This window comes from Solanum stenotomum, chromosome 5, assembly GCF_019186545.1.
Source record: "Solanum stenotomum isolate F172 chromosome 5, ASM1918654v1, whole genome shotgun sequence".
Classification (NCBI taxonomy): Eukaryota; Viridiplantae; Streptophyta; class Magnoliopsida; order Solanales; family Solanaceae; genus Solanum; species Solanum stenotomum.
Genome location: NC_064286.1, coordinates 18,525,961 through 18,542,359, shown reverse-complemented (window position 1 = coordinate 18,542,359; position 16,399 = coordinate 18,525,961). Strand labels below are relative to the sequence as shown.

General features: G+C 35.8%; 1 pseudogene; it reads right to left on the bottom strand.

Annotated features, from left to right (window-relative positions):
* Nucleotides 1-5,723: 5,723 nt before the first annotated feature.
* Nucleotides 5,724-13,757, bottom strand: LOC125863734 (serine/threonine-protein kinase RUNKEL-like; annotated as a pseudogene).
* Nucleotides 13,758-16,399: the final 2,642 nt, after the last annotated feature.

The window sequence follows — 16,399 nt, the reverse complement described above, 5'->3', positions numbered from 1 at the left end:
GTGCTTAGGGGAGTATAAGTCACCACTATATGATTTTCCTACCCGTCCCTTAGCCGACATTACAATCTAGAAAAGCCATATTTGATTCTTTACGAAGCAAGTTTAATTAGTGGAGATGTACACAATGGGCAAGCTTATGGTTCTCAGTGCATGCATGGGAGATTTTCTTTTTGAGTGAGAGTGTTCTGTGATGCCAAAGTTCTTAAATTATAGTCAATATGTTGAATTGATTGTGAGGACTATTCCTTTGAATGGGGGGCACTTGTTGTATGAAAGATAGGTATACCTAATGGCAAACATGAAGTTATTAGCTTTGGTTGCAAAAAGTTGTTGAATCAATACTTGAGTCATATGATATCTGTAAGTGGTTAAGGCCAAGTGTAAATGAGTAAATGCATGTTTTGAGTTGATAAAAAAATCCCTGAAAGGAATTGGCAGATGCACAAATACTGGTATTAGGGAGTCTAGGTCTAGGACTAGTATGGTAAGTTCTTCGAGTACGAACAAAGCTCTAAATGTGGGGTGGTGATCTTGGGCGTATTTGCATGCTGAAGAACCAAATAACAACCGCATTTCGGCCAAGTTTGGAATCATGCCAAGTAAAAGAGCAACAAGAAAGGAGAACAAAAAATGAAGAACAAGGCATATATGTATCCCCTCCGCATCGCGGAGAGGGAATTTATTATTTTTTCGTGCACTGGAGTTGGAGACATAACACTTCGTATTGTGCACACGTCGCGGAAAAGAGATGTTACCACGATTGGGATTCTTGAAGGCTCTCCGCGTCGCGGACCTTGGTGCCAGATTTGGCCGGTTTTGATTAAATATAAATACACTCATATTTTTTTTATTTTTTTTTCTGAGTTTTGAAGATCGACGACTTTGGGAGCTTTTTCATCTGCATTTTAGGGTTCATTACTAAAGTATTCTCTATTGAATCTCTTTATGTCATTTAAACATTGCGTAATTGAGAATCTTGATATGAGTAGCTACTGGATGATTGTGTTTTATTGAGTTTAATGGGTCGAATTTAATCATCACATGAATCAATCTTTTGCTCTTGTTTTAGTATTTCATGCTTGATCACCAAAGGAATAAATATCTTGTTTGAATTGAACTCGGGAGAGGGATAAAAGGATAGAACGTGAGGCAAAAAGAATATTTACTCTTAGATTTAGAGTTGATTTGTATCTAGGATAGGGATATACCTAGGAACCTTGCTCGGTTAGTAGACAAGACGAAATCATAATGTTCAGTAATTGGTTCAGCCTATCCCCGTTCAACGATGTAGTTAGGCTGCCAATTATCGTAGGTGATTAGAGGTCGGGAGACCATAATCATATAGTTAACCATGTGATCATTAAGTTAGCTGCAACCCTGGAATTTCTCGAGTCATTGTTCCTTTTGAAATTGAATCGTAGTAGCTAAGCTTCTAATTATAATATAAACTATATAAAAATCCAATTCACTATTCTTGATAACACTTGTTTCAAATTGAAAGTATTGGAAAAATTGAATTAATCTAATCTTGAGTCCCTATGGGTACGATACCCGACTCTTAAAAATAGTCACTTTAATACTTACACAACCACGTACACTTGCGTGTACGATTGGGCGCAACAGTTGTCTTACCTACTAGTGGGTTATAGTAGGTGCCATCGTGACTTGGGAAGTTGGGTCGTGACACAAATATACTTTAGTTGAGTTGGCTCTGAAACAGTCCAACGCGCTATCTCCTCGTCTAGCTGTACGATTTAAAGTAAGAGGCTCCATGTCTAGGTTATTTTGCCTATACTTCTTATTGGTAGTTCAGTTTTACCTTATCCTTGATTATGCTAGTGTCAATGCAAATTGTCTATGCTTCCATTGGCTCTTTAGGACAATCTCACTCTTAAGGTGTGCTATTAGATGTGGTATTCAAAAAGTAACATTGTTTTAATACTTATATGGTTTTGTCCACTATATAATATGGTTTCTGTCTTACCAGTTGCACGTTTACTATAATTCACAGGCAAAGTATTGAGAACGCATATTAGGAAGTAGTTTGATAGGAAAAAATGATCTTAGTAAATAGCAATTGAGGTATAAGATGAAACTAACCAAAACTGATTGTAATGCTGAAGTACTTGGTAGCCTCAGCAACATGCTTAAAGAGTGCCAAAGAACCTGTTAGAAAACTCAACACCGATCTTGCACCCATAGCCTGCAAATTGATCAACATTTAAACACTAAGTTTCAAATAAGAGCTTCATGGTGGCAGGATACCAACAACTATAGCACCTTAGTTCAAAGTCCCAAAAAAAATAACTTGTTTGAATACTTAAGAGAAGTGCAAAGACGTCCCTGGATGGTTAGGAAGACCTGCATAATTGACCTCCTTTACTCGTTGATGGGAAGATAATTATTCAGCAATTTCTTGTGCATTCTCCTACAAGATATTGAAATAATTTAGTTAGAAGACTGTGATGTGCCAGAATTTTACGAATACAAAGATGAAGATGCAACAGTATGCATGCCATAATAATGAATGTCTATAGGGTCAAGAATAATAGATTAACAAAGGCGCAAGAAGGCACGTATGTTTCTAGAACGAGTGATGGGACAACTAATTTCACCACAAAAAAAGCAAATAAATTTAAACTTGTTGTTTTTCAACATGAAGAGCCATTGTTTTGATTCCTCTCAAACAAAGTCAAATAATCGAATGACGTTAAACTTGCACCTTCAACATTTTGTAGGAAGTACACCTCCTTCGCCAAACTGCTTAAGTAGGAAAATTATAAGCAAATTATCAGAAGGACACTTGACATGTTCAAAGAGAAACAAGGCATCAGTCATTATTTACGTTCAATATGCTATACATAACTAACAAAAGATTTTCAAATATAGTGTCAATGAACTGATTTCTTAAACTTTAATTAACTTAATCAACAACAAGAAGTACTTCATGCATTTAATTAGGAACGGCTACTCAGACTTCGCCACAAACAACGCCAATCGAACACTCACAAGGAATCAACAATTTACCCTTAAAGAAAGTCGTCACCCTCTATCCATCATCGCATCGTCAATCCAAATGTTATTATCAAAAAAAAAAACAAAGAAGATACAAACTACGAATCAAAAACTAAAATAGACCAATCCAAAAAAATATCAACAAAAACAACCACAATATCAAAGTCCGACAAGGGAATACCAATCCATAACAAAGAAAGAAAAGTTCGCCCAACAAGGGCACAGTCACAGTATACAGAAATATCAATAAAATCACTACAAGGGAGGCTATCCAAAACAGAAAATGAGACACTGTCCTCACTTCGGGCAAAGTACTCATCATATTTTCAGGCACATTTTGCCTAAAGGAACGCAGCTCTCATCAAAAATACTTTTCCTCAATGTTAGGAGCCATTTCTTAATCATTCTCTTTGGTTTCGTAAGCCATTTTGAGTTCAAAACACCTACAGATGAAGCCAACATGTCAAAAGTTCTTGAGGACACTTAGAACAATGTATTGGAAGTATTTAATCCAAAGAAATCATCAAAAGAAGGTCTAGGCTAAGCTGTGTGAACCTACTATTTTGGTCATGCCATCACTGTCTACTCCGCGTTCGGGGAGGAGTGTCGCGTTACTTGTTGTTCTGGGTACGGGTTGGCTTACCTACTAGTGGGTTATATAGTAGGTGCAATCGTGACTAGGGAAGTCGGGTCGTGACACAAATATGCTTTAGTTGAGTTAGATATGAAACAGTCCAACACACTATCTCCTCGTCTAGTTGTTAGATTTAGAGTAAGAGGCACCATGTCTAGGTATTTTGCCAATATTTCTTATTGGTAGTTCCGTTTTCCCCTATCCTTGATTACACTAGTGTTAAGGCAGATTGCCTATGCTGCCAACTCTTTAGGCATTGCTCACTCTTAAGTTTGCTATTAGATGTGGTATTCAAAAAGAAACATTGTTATCATACTTAGATGGTTTTCGTCCACTATAATTGGTCAAAAGCACTTCCAAACATTTTACCTTTAGTGAACTTCCAAACAGCTGCCACCAATTTAACTTTTCCTTTGTTCATTTTAGGGCAAAAAGGAGGGGAGAGAGAGGTGAACTACCTGGGAGGAAGGTGTCTTTAACAGACCCCTCAATTTTCTTGCTAATCCAAAATCACACAGCTTCCAGGAAACAATTGGAACTTCAACGTCATATAATTGGTCAAAAGCACTCGTCATGACTTGGAAAAGTCACAACATAAAGATCACCATACCTTCCTGATTCTATTTTAATCCAGCAGGATGTTTGATGGCTTTAAGTCGCAATTAATTATTCCCTTTGAATGCAAGTATCTGGTATAGTAGACAAAAAAACAAGAAGTAATTCATGCCCAAAACAACAAGTGTTACCAAAAGAACAATGAAGGCTCTAGATACTTATAGAAGAGCTCTAACAAGGCCACGAGCTCGATCATGTATTGAATCTTCGGGAAGCTTACCATCCTTCAACTCAGAGATTAAATGATGTTAGAATCTCCCAGGTGTGGTTTATACTAAAATACAGGTAAGATGATGAAGATGCAAGTTGTGACATTACCAACTACAGTAAACAATGGTCATTTTGACCACTGTTTATATACAAATCAAAAAAGAAACCTATTTCTTTCACATCATTTTGCTGGCACAAGAAACAAGTTAGTCCAAAGAGTGAACCTATATTTGTATTTTGTGAGACTACAAACAATCATCTCTAATTAAGTATTCAATCGCACATGACACCGATGTCCTTAGTGCCTGTTTGGGAAATCCCAATGTAGGCATGCAACAAATTTACCATGAAACCTCAATATCCCATGCCTCTACTAAAAAAAAAAAGACAAAGAAGAATTAGGGTGTTGTCACAAATTTTGGATGTTCGTGTCCAATATCAGCTTAAGGCATCCTATATGCCAACACAGTAGTTATACCACTGGAACAATGAAATGTATTTATAATATAGCAGACCTGCCAGTGTTTACCTGCTGCAACAAGCTCATGAGATCTCCTCCAACACAATATTCTAAAACCAACCACAGGTGTGCAGATGTTCCATACTTATGGATCGGTTGAATTAGAAAATAAGTCAGAGAAAGCTTCTTATTAAACACCAAAAGTACCTTTACCATAGAAACGAAATTGAAGAAAAAGAAAGGAGTTACATGCAAATCTCACCAGGAGTAGAACTTCAATACATTTGCATGATCTAGAGAACGAAGAATTCTGAGCTGCAGCAAATGTAGCCAATAGAAGAATAAGTACATGCATAAAGGAAACTGAAAGAAGAAGATTTTGAGAAAAGAGGTTGGGGTTCTTGATCAATGTTCACGAGACTAGAAATTTATGCCACAGAATAGAAAGCCTGTTTTACGACTCATATAATTTCCAATAATCTCAAAACTACAATAGTCACAAGCATCAGTTAGTGCACCTAATATTCCAGAATTTTCCACCTCATCCCCAATGAAAGTACAGTTACGAATCAACAAGACAACAAGTGAAGCAAGTTAAGCACGAAACAGAGAAACCTTGGAGTGACGAAGCATTTTGACAAGAACCAACACAATAGACCCATCGGTCAAGATGTTGGCTGCATCAGCATTGGTACTCAAAAGCTCAAGGTATCTGATCACATTTTGCTTCTCCCCTGAGGGAGTATTCCCACTAACAATATTGATGATTCTACTATTAAAAGAGTTTAATTACTCCTTTGACATTTTGAAAAAATCAGACAGTTGAGGTGCATCAAATGAAAGTGAAGGAATTGCATCTGAACCTTTATTTGATTTTCTGCTAGGCATTACAGGTCGGACTGAGAGATAAGATGGATGCCAAAGAATATCTGAAAGATTCATAGATGGCATTAGATATCAGAGATATCTTATTTGAAGAGGAAAAAGACGTGATTGAATTTCAACGTCATATAATTGGTCAAAAGTACTTCCAAACAGTTCACCATTAGTGAACTTCCAAACAGTTATGCCACCAATTTAACTTTTCCTTTGTTCATTTTAGGGCAAAAAGGAGGGCAGAGAGAGGTGAACTACCTGGGAGGAAGGTGTCTTTTATATATCACTCAATTTTCTTGCTAATCCAAAATCACACAGCTGCCGGGAAATAAATTGAACTTCAACGTCATATAACTGGTTTTGCACTCACTATGTTATGGAAAAGTCGCAACATAAAAATCACCATTAAAGGTATTTATAATATAGCAGACCTGCCAGTGTTCACCTGCCGCAATAGTTCAAAACACCTACAATTGAAGCCAACATGTCAAATAATCTTGAGGACACTTAAAACAAAGTATTAGGAAGTATTTAAGCCAAAGAAATCATCAAAAGAAGGTCCGAGCTAAGCTGTGTGAAGCTACTGTTTTGTCATGCCATCACTGTCTCCTCCGCGTTCGCGGAGGAGTGCCGCGTTAATTGTCGTTCTGGTTATGGGTTGGCATAGTAGTTGCCATTGTGACTCGGTAAGTCGGGTCGTGACACAAATATACTTTAGTTGAGTTGGATATGAAAGAGTCCAACACACCATCTCCTCGTCTAGTTGTTAAGAGTTCTAGTAAGAGGCACCATGTCTAGGTATTTTGCCAATATTTCTAATTGGTAATTCAGTTTTCCCCTATCCTTGATTACGCTAGTGTTAAGGCAGATTGCCTATGCTGCCATCTCTTTAGGCATTGCTCACTCTTAAGGTTTGCTATTAGATGTGGTATTCAAAAAGATACAATTTTTTCATACTTAGATGGTTTTCGTCCACTATATATATGGTTTGTCTTACCAAAGCAAAAGGATAGTTGCACGTTTACTATAATCAACAGGTAATGATTGAGAAGGCTAATGGAAGTAGTTTGATAAGAAAAAATAATCTTAGAAAATAGCAATTGAGCATAAGATGAAACTAACCAAAACTGCCTGTAATGCTTTAAGTACTTGGTAGCCTTAGCAACATGCTTAAACACTGCAAAAGAACCTGTTAGATCCTGCACCCATAGCCTGCAAACTGATCAACATTTAAACAGTAAGTTTCAAGGAAGAGCTTCATGGTGGCAGGATACCGACAACCAGCGCCTTAGTTCAAAGTCCCAAAAAAATCACTTGTTTGAATACCTAAGAGAAGTGCAAAGACCTCCCTAGATGGTCAGCAAGACCTGCATAATTGACCTTCTTCACTTGTGGATGGGAAGATAAATATTCAGCAATTGTTTGTGCATTCTCCTGCAAGATATTGGAATAATTTAGTTAGAACACTGTGATGTGCCAGAAATTTACGAATATAAAGATGAAGATGCAGCAGTATGCGATCATGAAAATCTATAGGGTCAAGAACATTAGATCATTGAAGGTGCACGATGGCACATATGTTTCTAGAACGAGTGGTGGGACAACAAATTTCACCACCAAAAAAAACCAAATAAAATTAAACTTGTTGTTTTTCAACTTGAAGATCCATTGTATTGATTCCTCTAAAACAAATTCAACAATCGAGTGACGCTAACCCTGCACCTTCAACATTTTGTATGAAGTACACCTCCTTCGCTAAACTGGTTAAGTAGGAAAGTTATAAGCAAATTATCAAAAGGACACTCGACATGTTCAAAGAGAAACAAGGCATCAAACATTATTTACGTTCAATACGCTATACATAACAAACTAAAGATATTCAGATATAGACTTGTCAATCAACTGATTTCATAAACTTTAATTAACTTTATCAACAACAACAAAAAGAATTCTTAAACTTCATGGTCAAATATGTTTCTATTAGAAAATGTAATGAGGATATCATCAGATATCTGGAAAGGAAACTCTACCAATTTAAGTAGATTTGCCAACTGTTGCAGAACCTGATGACTAGCAACCCTTCTTTTCAGTGAAGGGCACCCAAGAAGATGGAGAACAACAGGAAATAAATGCATACTATTATTAGAAAATTTCAACTTGTGACACTAAATATCTGCCCACGGCGTTAATCACCCTTCAGTTGCTGAATCTCCCCAGATACACTAAAGCAAACTTGGTACAGTTGATGCGACAACCATCCCAAGTGCATCTAAACACTGCTTCACAAAGACATTCTTCTCCTTAACCAACCTATCAACGGTCTAGAGCAATTTAGCATTGCAAAAAACTAGTGGCAGCCACCTCTTCCCATTCATACAAAGTAGAGCCACAAATATGAGTGCCTTTCCCTTCAAAACTTCACTTCCCTGCTCAATTAGAGTCAACAGATTCAGAACAAGATTCTTGTATTCGACCAAGGCAAGAAAGTACCTTCCAACACTTGGAAGTGCATGACTTTCAAGGAGGGTCATGTTCAGAATGTTTAAGCAGCTTTGTTACTCTCTTGAATTATTTGACCAGACTTGAAACCACATCCTTGAATGAAAGTTTTCCATGACTCGTTGAATACTAGAAGGGCTAAAACGAACAAGATGAGCCAAGCAAGACCCTGCTGTCAGCCACATGCTCTCCTGCTTTCCAGAAGCCCTAAATATATAGCGAAGGTTAGCAATGACATCTTGGCTGGTGAATTGAGCTGACCAGTACCCTCCTCGGCTGGTGAATTGAGCTGACCAGTACCCTCCTTGACTGGAGATATTTCCAATTGTCCTCAGAGCATTAAGTATAGTAATATCATCCTCTCTGTTTTGTAAAAGTGATGAAACCAATGAAATTATTGGACTTGTAACCTACAACATTAACATTTTCAGAAAGGAATGTTAAGACAGAATGTGAGGCTTTGCAATATGTAAATATAGTGTTGTGTTACTCTTAATGCACTTGTTCATTTTACTGCCATACAGTGTTGCTTAATACAAGGGAATTGAAAGCTTATTAGTTCATCCAGTAAAATACAGAGAAAAATTTGTAGAATCTTGTATGTATAGATTCTACAATATTTCATGATGCAGGACAAATAGCTAACAGGGAAAAATTGAAGTCTAAGTTGTCATTTGTAATTCATCTTATTCTTCATGTTAGAAATTTGTCCCGCGCAGATTTCTAGGACATGATTTACTACGAGATAATCATTATATACACCTGCATGTTAGACAGTATACGTGACTGTATAATTATCACTAATTAAAAGATAATTGGTTTTTAGCCCATTAATAAGTATACCATTTATATCCTAGTGACAACTTGCACTGTGTCTCATAAGAGCTGCATTGGTGCTTCAATTGTGTTTCTGACAGTGTCTATGCTTTTAAGTAATTTGCTCATAGAACACTTGATACTTAAAACCTCAGTATAGCTTAGTGAGATATTGTGGAGAGGAATTTTAAAAAATATAACACTCCCTCAGTTTCAATTTAAGAACATTTGGTACATTCTACATATTTGTAATTTAAGTTCACAATATTCAAAAGTCTTCCTTACTTAAATTCCACGCAAAGTCAAAACAAGACAAAAATAAAAATGGAGGGAGTAATAAACTTGACAAGCTGCACCAATAAGAAGTTACATCAACAAAGATACCTGCCAACAGGATGAGGGTCGGCTGTCCTTAGATGGAGACTCCATTGGTTTATTATCCCGAACATGCTCATTCTGAGTAGATATATAAAATAGTAATACCTTCTCAAATTCTCTAGCCTGTCTCTCAGACAATCAGTTAGTGCACCTAATATTCCAGAATTGCCAGCTCATCCCCTATAAAAGTAGAGTGACGAATCAACAAGCCAATAAGTGAATCAAGTTGATCACGCAGCAGAGAAACCTTGGAGTGATGAAGCATTTTGACTAGAACCAACACGATAGACCCATTGGTCAAGATGTTGGCTGCATCAGCATTGCTGCTCAAAAGCTCAAAGTGTCTGATCACATTTTGCTTCTCTCCTGAGGGAGTATTCCCACTAACAATACAGATGATTCTACTATTAAAAGAGTCTAATTGCTCCTTTGACATTTTGACAAAATCAGACAGTTGAGGTGCATCACATGAAAGTAAAGGAATTGCATCTGAACCGTTAACTGATATTCTGCTAAGCATTACAGATTCTTGAGAGATAAGATGGATGCCAAAGAATATCTGTAAGGTTCGTAGATGGTTTTGAAATAACAGAGAAATCTTATTTTTGTGAGAACTGGAAGTGGAAAAGGAAGCATGATTGAAACTTCAACGTCATATAATTGGTGAAAAGCACTTCCAAACAGTTTACCTTTAGTGAACTTCCAAACAGTTTTGCCACCAATTTACTTTTCCTATGTTCATTTCAGGGCAAGAAGGAGGGGAGAGATAGGTGAACTACCTGGGAGGAAGGTGTCTTTAATATATCACTCAGTTTTCTTGCTAATCCAAAATCACACAGTTGCCAGGAAAACAAATGGAACTTCAACGTCATATAATTGGTCAAAAGCACACCTCATGATGTTGAAAAGTCACAACATAAAGATCACCATACCTTCGCCATTCCACTTTCATCCAACAGGATGCTCGATGGCTTTAAGTCACAGTAAATTATTCCCTTTCCCCGCCAAAAATCTCGACCTCTTTTTGCCTCAAGTTCACTTGGTTTCTTCAAATATCCTAAATCAACTCTCCATTTCATTTTCATGCAAATATGAAGAAAAAAAAAACCACATTAAAAGCATCAATTCAAAACTAAAGCAAGCCAAAATAACTACGAAAAGAGCCTCAAATGAGGTGAAATCCACCATTCAAGCCAAAATAACTACGCAAAAAATCCCCAAATGAGGTGAAATCCACCACTCATCATCACCCCCAACTTAGAAACTTTATTTGTCCTCAAAGTAAAGAAAATCAAAAACACAAGAGGCTCTTATTTCAAGACACACCACAAATCAATTTCCCTCTCTCAATTAAGCACAAAGGTAATGGCTTTGGTTGGTACTAGCAAATATTCCACATGCAAACTTTTCACAAAAGAAATCCTCTCATTCTTATGAAACATTTTTAAAAATCAAGAATCATTTAAGTGACATCAACTCAAACTCAAGAAATGACTCAATTCATTAACTCTTGGACATGCTCACTTGACTTAATTAGGAATTTTCAAAATCACCACTTTTTCAACTTACATGCCCTCACAAGAAAGAATGGTCCCAATACCCCACACACATATAAACAAGACAAGGGACAAAGATACAACACTCACACTCACAAAGAATCATCTCATGCACACAAATGTCACACCATAGGCTTGCCCATATTTTCAATCAACATTGACTCAACTCCATTTGGTTAGAAATCTCAAAGGACTTTGTTAAGCTTGTAATGTACTCTTAGGGAAGGTAAGGATATTATTTTATTTAGATATAAGTGACTACACCCTCCTTGAACGATACACAACAAATCATTTCCAACTTTCTCCACTTTTCTTCACTTTTCAAACCCATGCACATTCCACACTATTTTTCATTTTTCTTTTCTTGTTTCCACTCTAGATTCCCCACATGCAACCATTTTCAACTTTTGGAGGATTCAAGTCTCATTTATTCATTTTCTTTCATTCTTTTTCAAAGTTTTTTTTTCTTTAAGACTTTCCATCCATCCTTCAATTTCTCTTTTCTTTTTTTTTTTTTTTTTTTTTTTATATCAAGCCCTCATGTGGTAAGCATTCCTTCAATGAATTTCCCATAACACCCCCAACTTAGGCTTTTAGCCTCAACTTTCACATCCTCAAGTTCAAGGAGGGAAGGGTTCAAAAGAGGGTTACTTTTTCAAAAAGGATAAGGCTTGTAATATGGCTGCCAATAAAAAGGATTAGGCTCAAAGGAGGCAACTAAGGATATATTTAGTGCAAAGGTGGGATTTTTAGGCCAAGTAGACTTCAAGAACATCAAAGAAAGCCTAAGATCATTTCTCCAACCAAACTCAATCAAGACAAACATTTCAAGACCAACCGGGCAAGTTCTAGGTGACAAAAGCAAACATGAGGCATTATTCAACAACTCACCACACATGGCCTGCAAATCAATCAAGATGGCTCAAAATCTTACTTCCTTTTCAAAATACAAGTAGCATTGAACATTTTAACCGCAAACGAATCAAAAGTCACAAAAAGAGTTGTAAAAGTGTCACAAATTATTCATAACATGCTCAACCTTTTTAAAACAGAGAGGTATGCTTAACACTATTCACATGCATGACTATCTTCTCAGTACCAACCAAGTCAAAACCATCCCAAAAGACGACAATTTTGCACTTAAGAAAGCCGTCAAGCAATCCATCATCAGGCAACTTCATGCATCTATTCAGGAACGGCTAGGTGATAAAACTATGCACAAGGCATTATTTAATAACTCACCACACATGGCCTACAAATCACTCAAGATGGTTCAAAATCTTACTTCCTTTTCAAAATACAAGTAGCATTGAACATTTTAACCGCTAAGGAATCAAATTTCCTTTGTTCATTTTAGGGCAAAAAGAAGGGGAGACAGAGGTGAACTACCTGGGAGGAAGGCGTCTTTAATATATCACTCAATTTTCTTGCTAATCCAAAATCACACAGCTGCCAGGAAACAAATGGAACTTCAACGTCATATAATTGGTCATCATGAAAGTTTAGTAACGCAACAGCAAATTCGATCAAAGTTGAAGTATTTTTAGACCCTTATCCCTATTTTATTAGTTGAATAAAATAAGGTACATCTAATTTAAAGACATTTTTACTTTTTTGTTTTGTTTTACTAGATAAATATACTTTATAAAAAAAGTTATTTTATTTGTTTGAAAATGAGTATGTTTGATCAAATTTTTAAAATATGTTTATTTAAAATATACTTTTGGCCAAATAGAATTTCATAACTATTTTATTTGGAGGTGGAGGAGAAAGTATATCAAAAGAAGGCAATGTCATAGAGAGAGAGTATATGACTATAAAGTGGTTTAGAATATGCTAGCTATTTAATAACGCATACATTATAGGTTGGATTTGCAATAATACATCCATACTTGACATTGATGGTCAGTGGAATAACAAATCAAGACTTTTTTATTTGGCTAGCGTTTGACCACAAATTTTTAAATATTTTTGACAAATATTTTCGAGTGAAGTGTCACCGTTTTGACCATAGATTTTGAGAGAAATATTTTATCTTTTTTTAAGATATGAATTATACCTACAAGATTTAAAAATTATTTAAAATACTCATAAGTTTGTATTATCATTTTATAATGAAAATGTTCAGTGAAAAGTCATGACAACAAACATAATTAATATCAATTTGAAAAAAGATGAAGAAAACAAAAGGAAATAATATCATTGACTTTATACAAAAAAAAAAAAAAACTACTATTACTACTTGCAATTGGATACTTTGGAGAACAAGTTCGGATAAAAATTGTATAAAATATGTTGTATAAATTTTGTACAACAAACTAGGAATGAAATTTAGTCCAAAACTATAAATGATGGGTATTTTTAAAAAAATATAAAAATATGGGATAATTTGTAAATTTTTATAAAGAAAATATTTTCCAATTTTCCATGTTTGGTTGACTTACATATTTTGGAAAATGTTTTCCAAATCAACTCATTTTCCTCAAATTTAAGGAAAATGACTTCCTTTAAAAAATGAGAAAATGGTCTAAAGCCTCCCCAACCTATACCCAACTACACACTCGAACTTCACGGGTGTCCTAACACCCCCCTGAACATTTTATTTCTCTATTTAGTGCACACCTGAGTGCTGACCTGTCATAGAAGGTGAGAGTAGCTCCTCTAGGCGCGTTAGAGGCAATAAATTGGCAATGGTCATCTTCCCCAAATTAAATAAACCTTTGTTCCTTTTTCCCCACCATTAATCCTTGTTCCTTCTTCAATATTTTGACGATTTTCTTTCAAAAATGGCTAGGTTTTAGTTGTTTATGTTCATTTTTACTTTAAATAATTAGGGTTTGTAATTTGCTCTAATTTCCTATTTAAGTTCTCTAATTTGAATATTGAATCTTCTCTAAATTCATTAAAAATGACAAATGAAAATTGGAATAAGCTTTGTATCGATGAATCAGACCCAATGCTTAACGTTGTAGTGAGATGCAAACATGAAATTTTGTTGAATTTGCAAACTTTTTGGTCGAAATTAAATTCAACCAAGAATTGGAGGAGATGAAAGGAGAAAAGCGAAAAGAAAGAATTGGGGGTGAGGGGTGAGGTCGTTCGATCTTTAAGAGGGAAAAGGAAAGGTTGCAGTGGAGCGTGTAAATCACGTTAGTCAATATATTTGATTTATGTGTACTGGTCAGCACTCAGGTGTGTACTAAATAGAGAAATAAAATGTTCAGGGGGGTGATAGGACACCCGTGAAGTTGGAGTGTGTAGTTGGGATTTCGGGTACAGGTTAAAGAGGCTTTAGACCATTTTCTCTTTAAAAAATTAAGGAAAACATTTTCCAAACACTCTACTTCATCCTTCAATATTTTTTTCTTATCCCACCCCGTACCCAATCCTCCCCATACAAAGAGAATTAATTTTTCTAAATTTTCGTACTTCCTCCATCCCATTTTATGTGGCACCATTTCCTTTTTGGTCAATCCCAAAAAGAATGTCACATTTCCTAATATGGTAAGTGTTTAAATGTACAATTCCTCTTTTACCCTTGTTGGTCCCACTTCATCTTAAAATAATACTCCAATACATTTATGAGGAGAGAGAAAAGTGAGTCTACTTTTTAAAGGGCAATTTGGTAAACATTTCAAAGTCTTCATTTATTTCTTAAATTTCGTGCCCGGTCAAATGTTGCCACATAAAATGGGACGGAGGAAGTATTTTTTAAATTTCAAATACTTTTTACCGCTACCCCCAAACCATCCCCCGATGAGTCTTAGATTTGCTCATTTAGGGCTTTGTTTTGATAGTTTTAGTGTCCTCAAATGCCTAATTTATGCTATAAACTGATGCTAAAGCCTTCATTTTCAGGTATATGGATTGAGGAGCAAAGCAAGGACAGTAAGAGGCAAACTGAAAAAGTGGAGTAAGGCGAGCCTGATGATCGCCAAGAGCACTTGGTGACTCGCCGAGTAGCTATTTAGACCGCCTAAAGTTCCACTGTGCCAGCCCTGAGGGAAGAAACCAAGTCGGCGACAGGAAAGGGCCACCCTATATAAAAAAAATTTGGAAAGAAATTGTTTCGAAAAGTATTTCAAATTTTAAAAAAATAATCATTTTTACATCACTTTCTACCCCNCCCCCCCCCCCCCCCTTAATCCAACCTCCGTCAAATTATTTTTTCAAAAAAAGACTAGTTTTTGAAAAATATTTCAAATTTTATTAAAAAAAATATTTTTTATGCCACACCCACCCCCTAGAAGCAAACCTCCATTTCTCTTAAATCCAAGAAGCAAACATCCATTTCTCTTAAATACGCAGAGGCTGAGTATCATTGTAGAGAGTAATGGCTGAACTCATTTGGTTGGTCCATCTCTTTCAGGAATTGTCCATTCTGATACCCTGCTTGTCCTCTACATTGTGATAGTGAGACAGCGAGTCACATAGCTAAGAACCCAGTATTTTACGAACGAACAAACAAAGCATGTTGAAATTAACTGCCATTTTGTTCTAAAGAAGTTTTTGGATGGTCTCATTTCACTTTCATTTGTTCGATCTTCCTCTCAATTAGTCGATCTGTTCACATACCCTCTTCATCACAATGTTTTGTACAAGTTGGATGTCCGTTCGTCCCCTCCACCTTGAGGAGTGTTGATGTTAGGTGATTTTCACACCTCCGATGACACATTTCAGATTTTGCAGATTTGGAGATTGGACATGGGCTGATATTTGCACACGATTTGGGATAATCTCTACAACTTAATTTTGGCACAATCTTTTGTCAATCATTAGTATTTTCTCCTTGTATAACATAGGTAAATTTAGTGTATATGGTAGTGAATTTTTAAATAACTTATACCTAACTAAGAACTCTTAAGTTTGTGTTTATAATAGAAGTAAAATAGGTTTGTTCGTGCTTTTCACTTCTATAAATAGGATACATTGTACAACACTTCATTCATTCAGAAAAAGGAGAAGAAAATTTTCCGCAATTCTTTTATAATTCTACAGGTATTAATAGTTGAATAATAAAAGATTCACATTAATCTCATTTTTAGGTATTATTATAAAAAAAAATACAATTAGCTGGCGTTAAGTCATCGATCACCCCTTAAAGTTGTCCGCATAATTCACTTAGACACCTCAACTAAGACTTGTACCTATTGAACACCTAAATTGTTCAAAACATGTACCTTAAACACAAAACGCTGATATGGCAAAAAATGTGTTTTGCATTTCCCTGAAGCGCGTGAAAAGATTCGAAATAGTGTCTTTTTGAATTTTTTTACATTTTTTCTTCTTTTATTGACACCTAACATTATAATTAATTTAAAAACATTTTTCTTCTTTCAT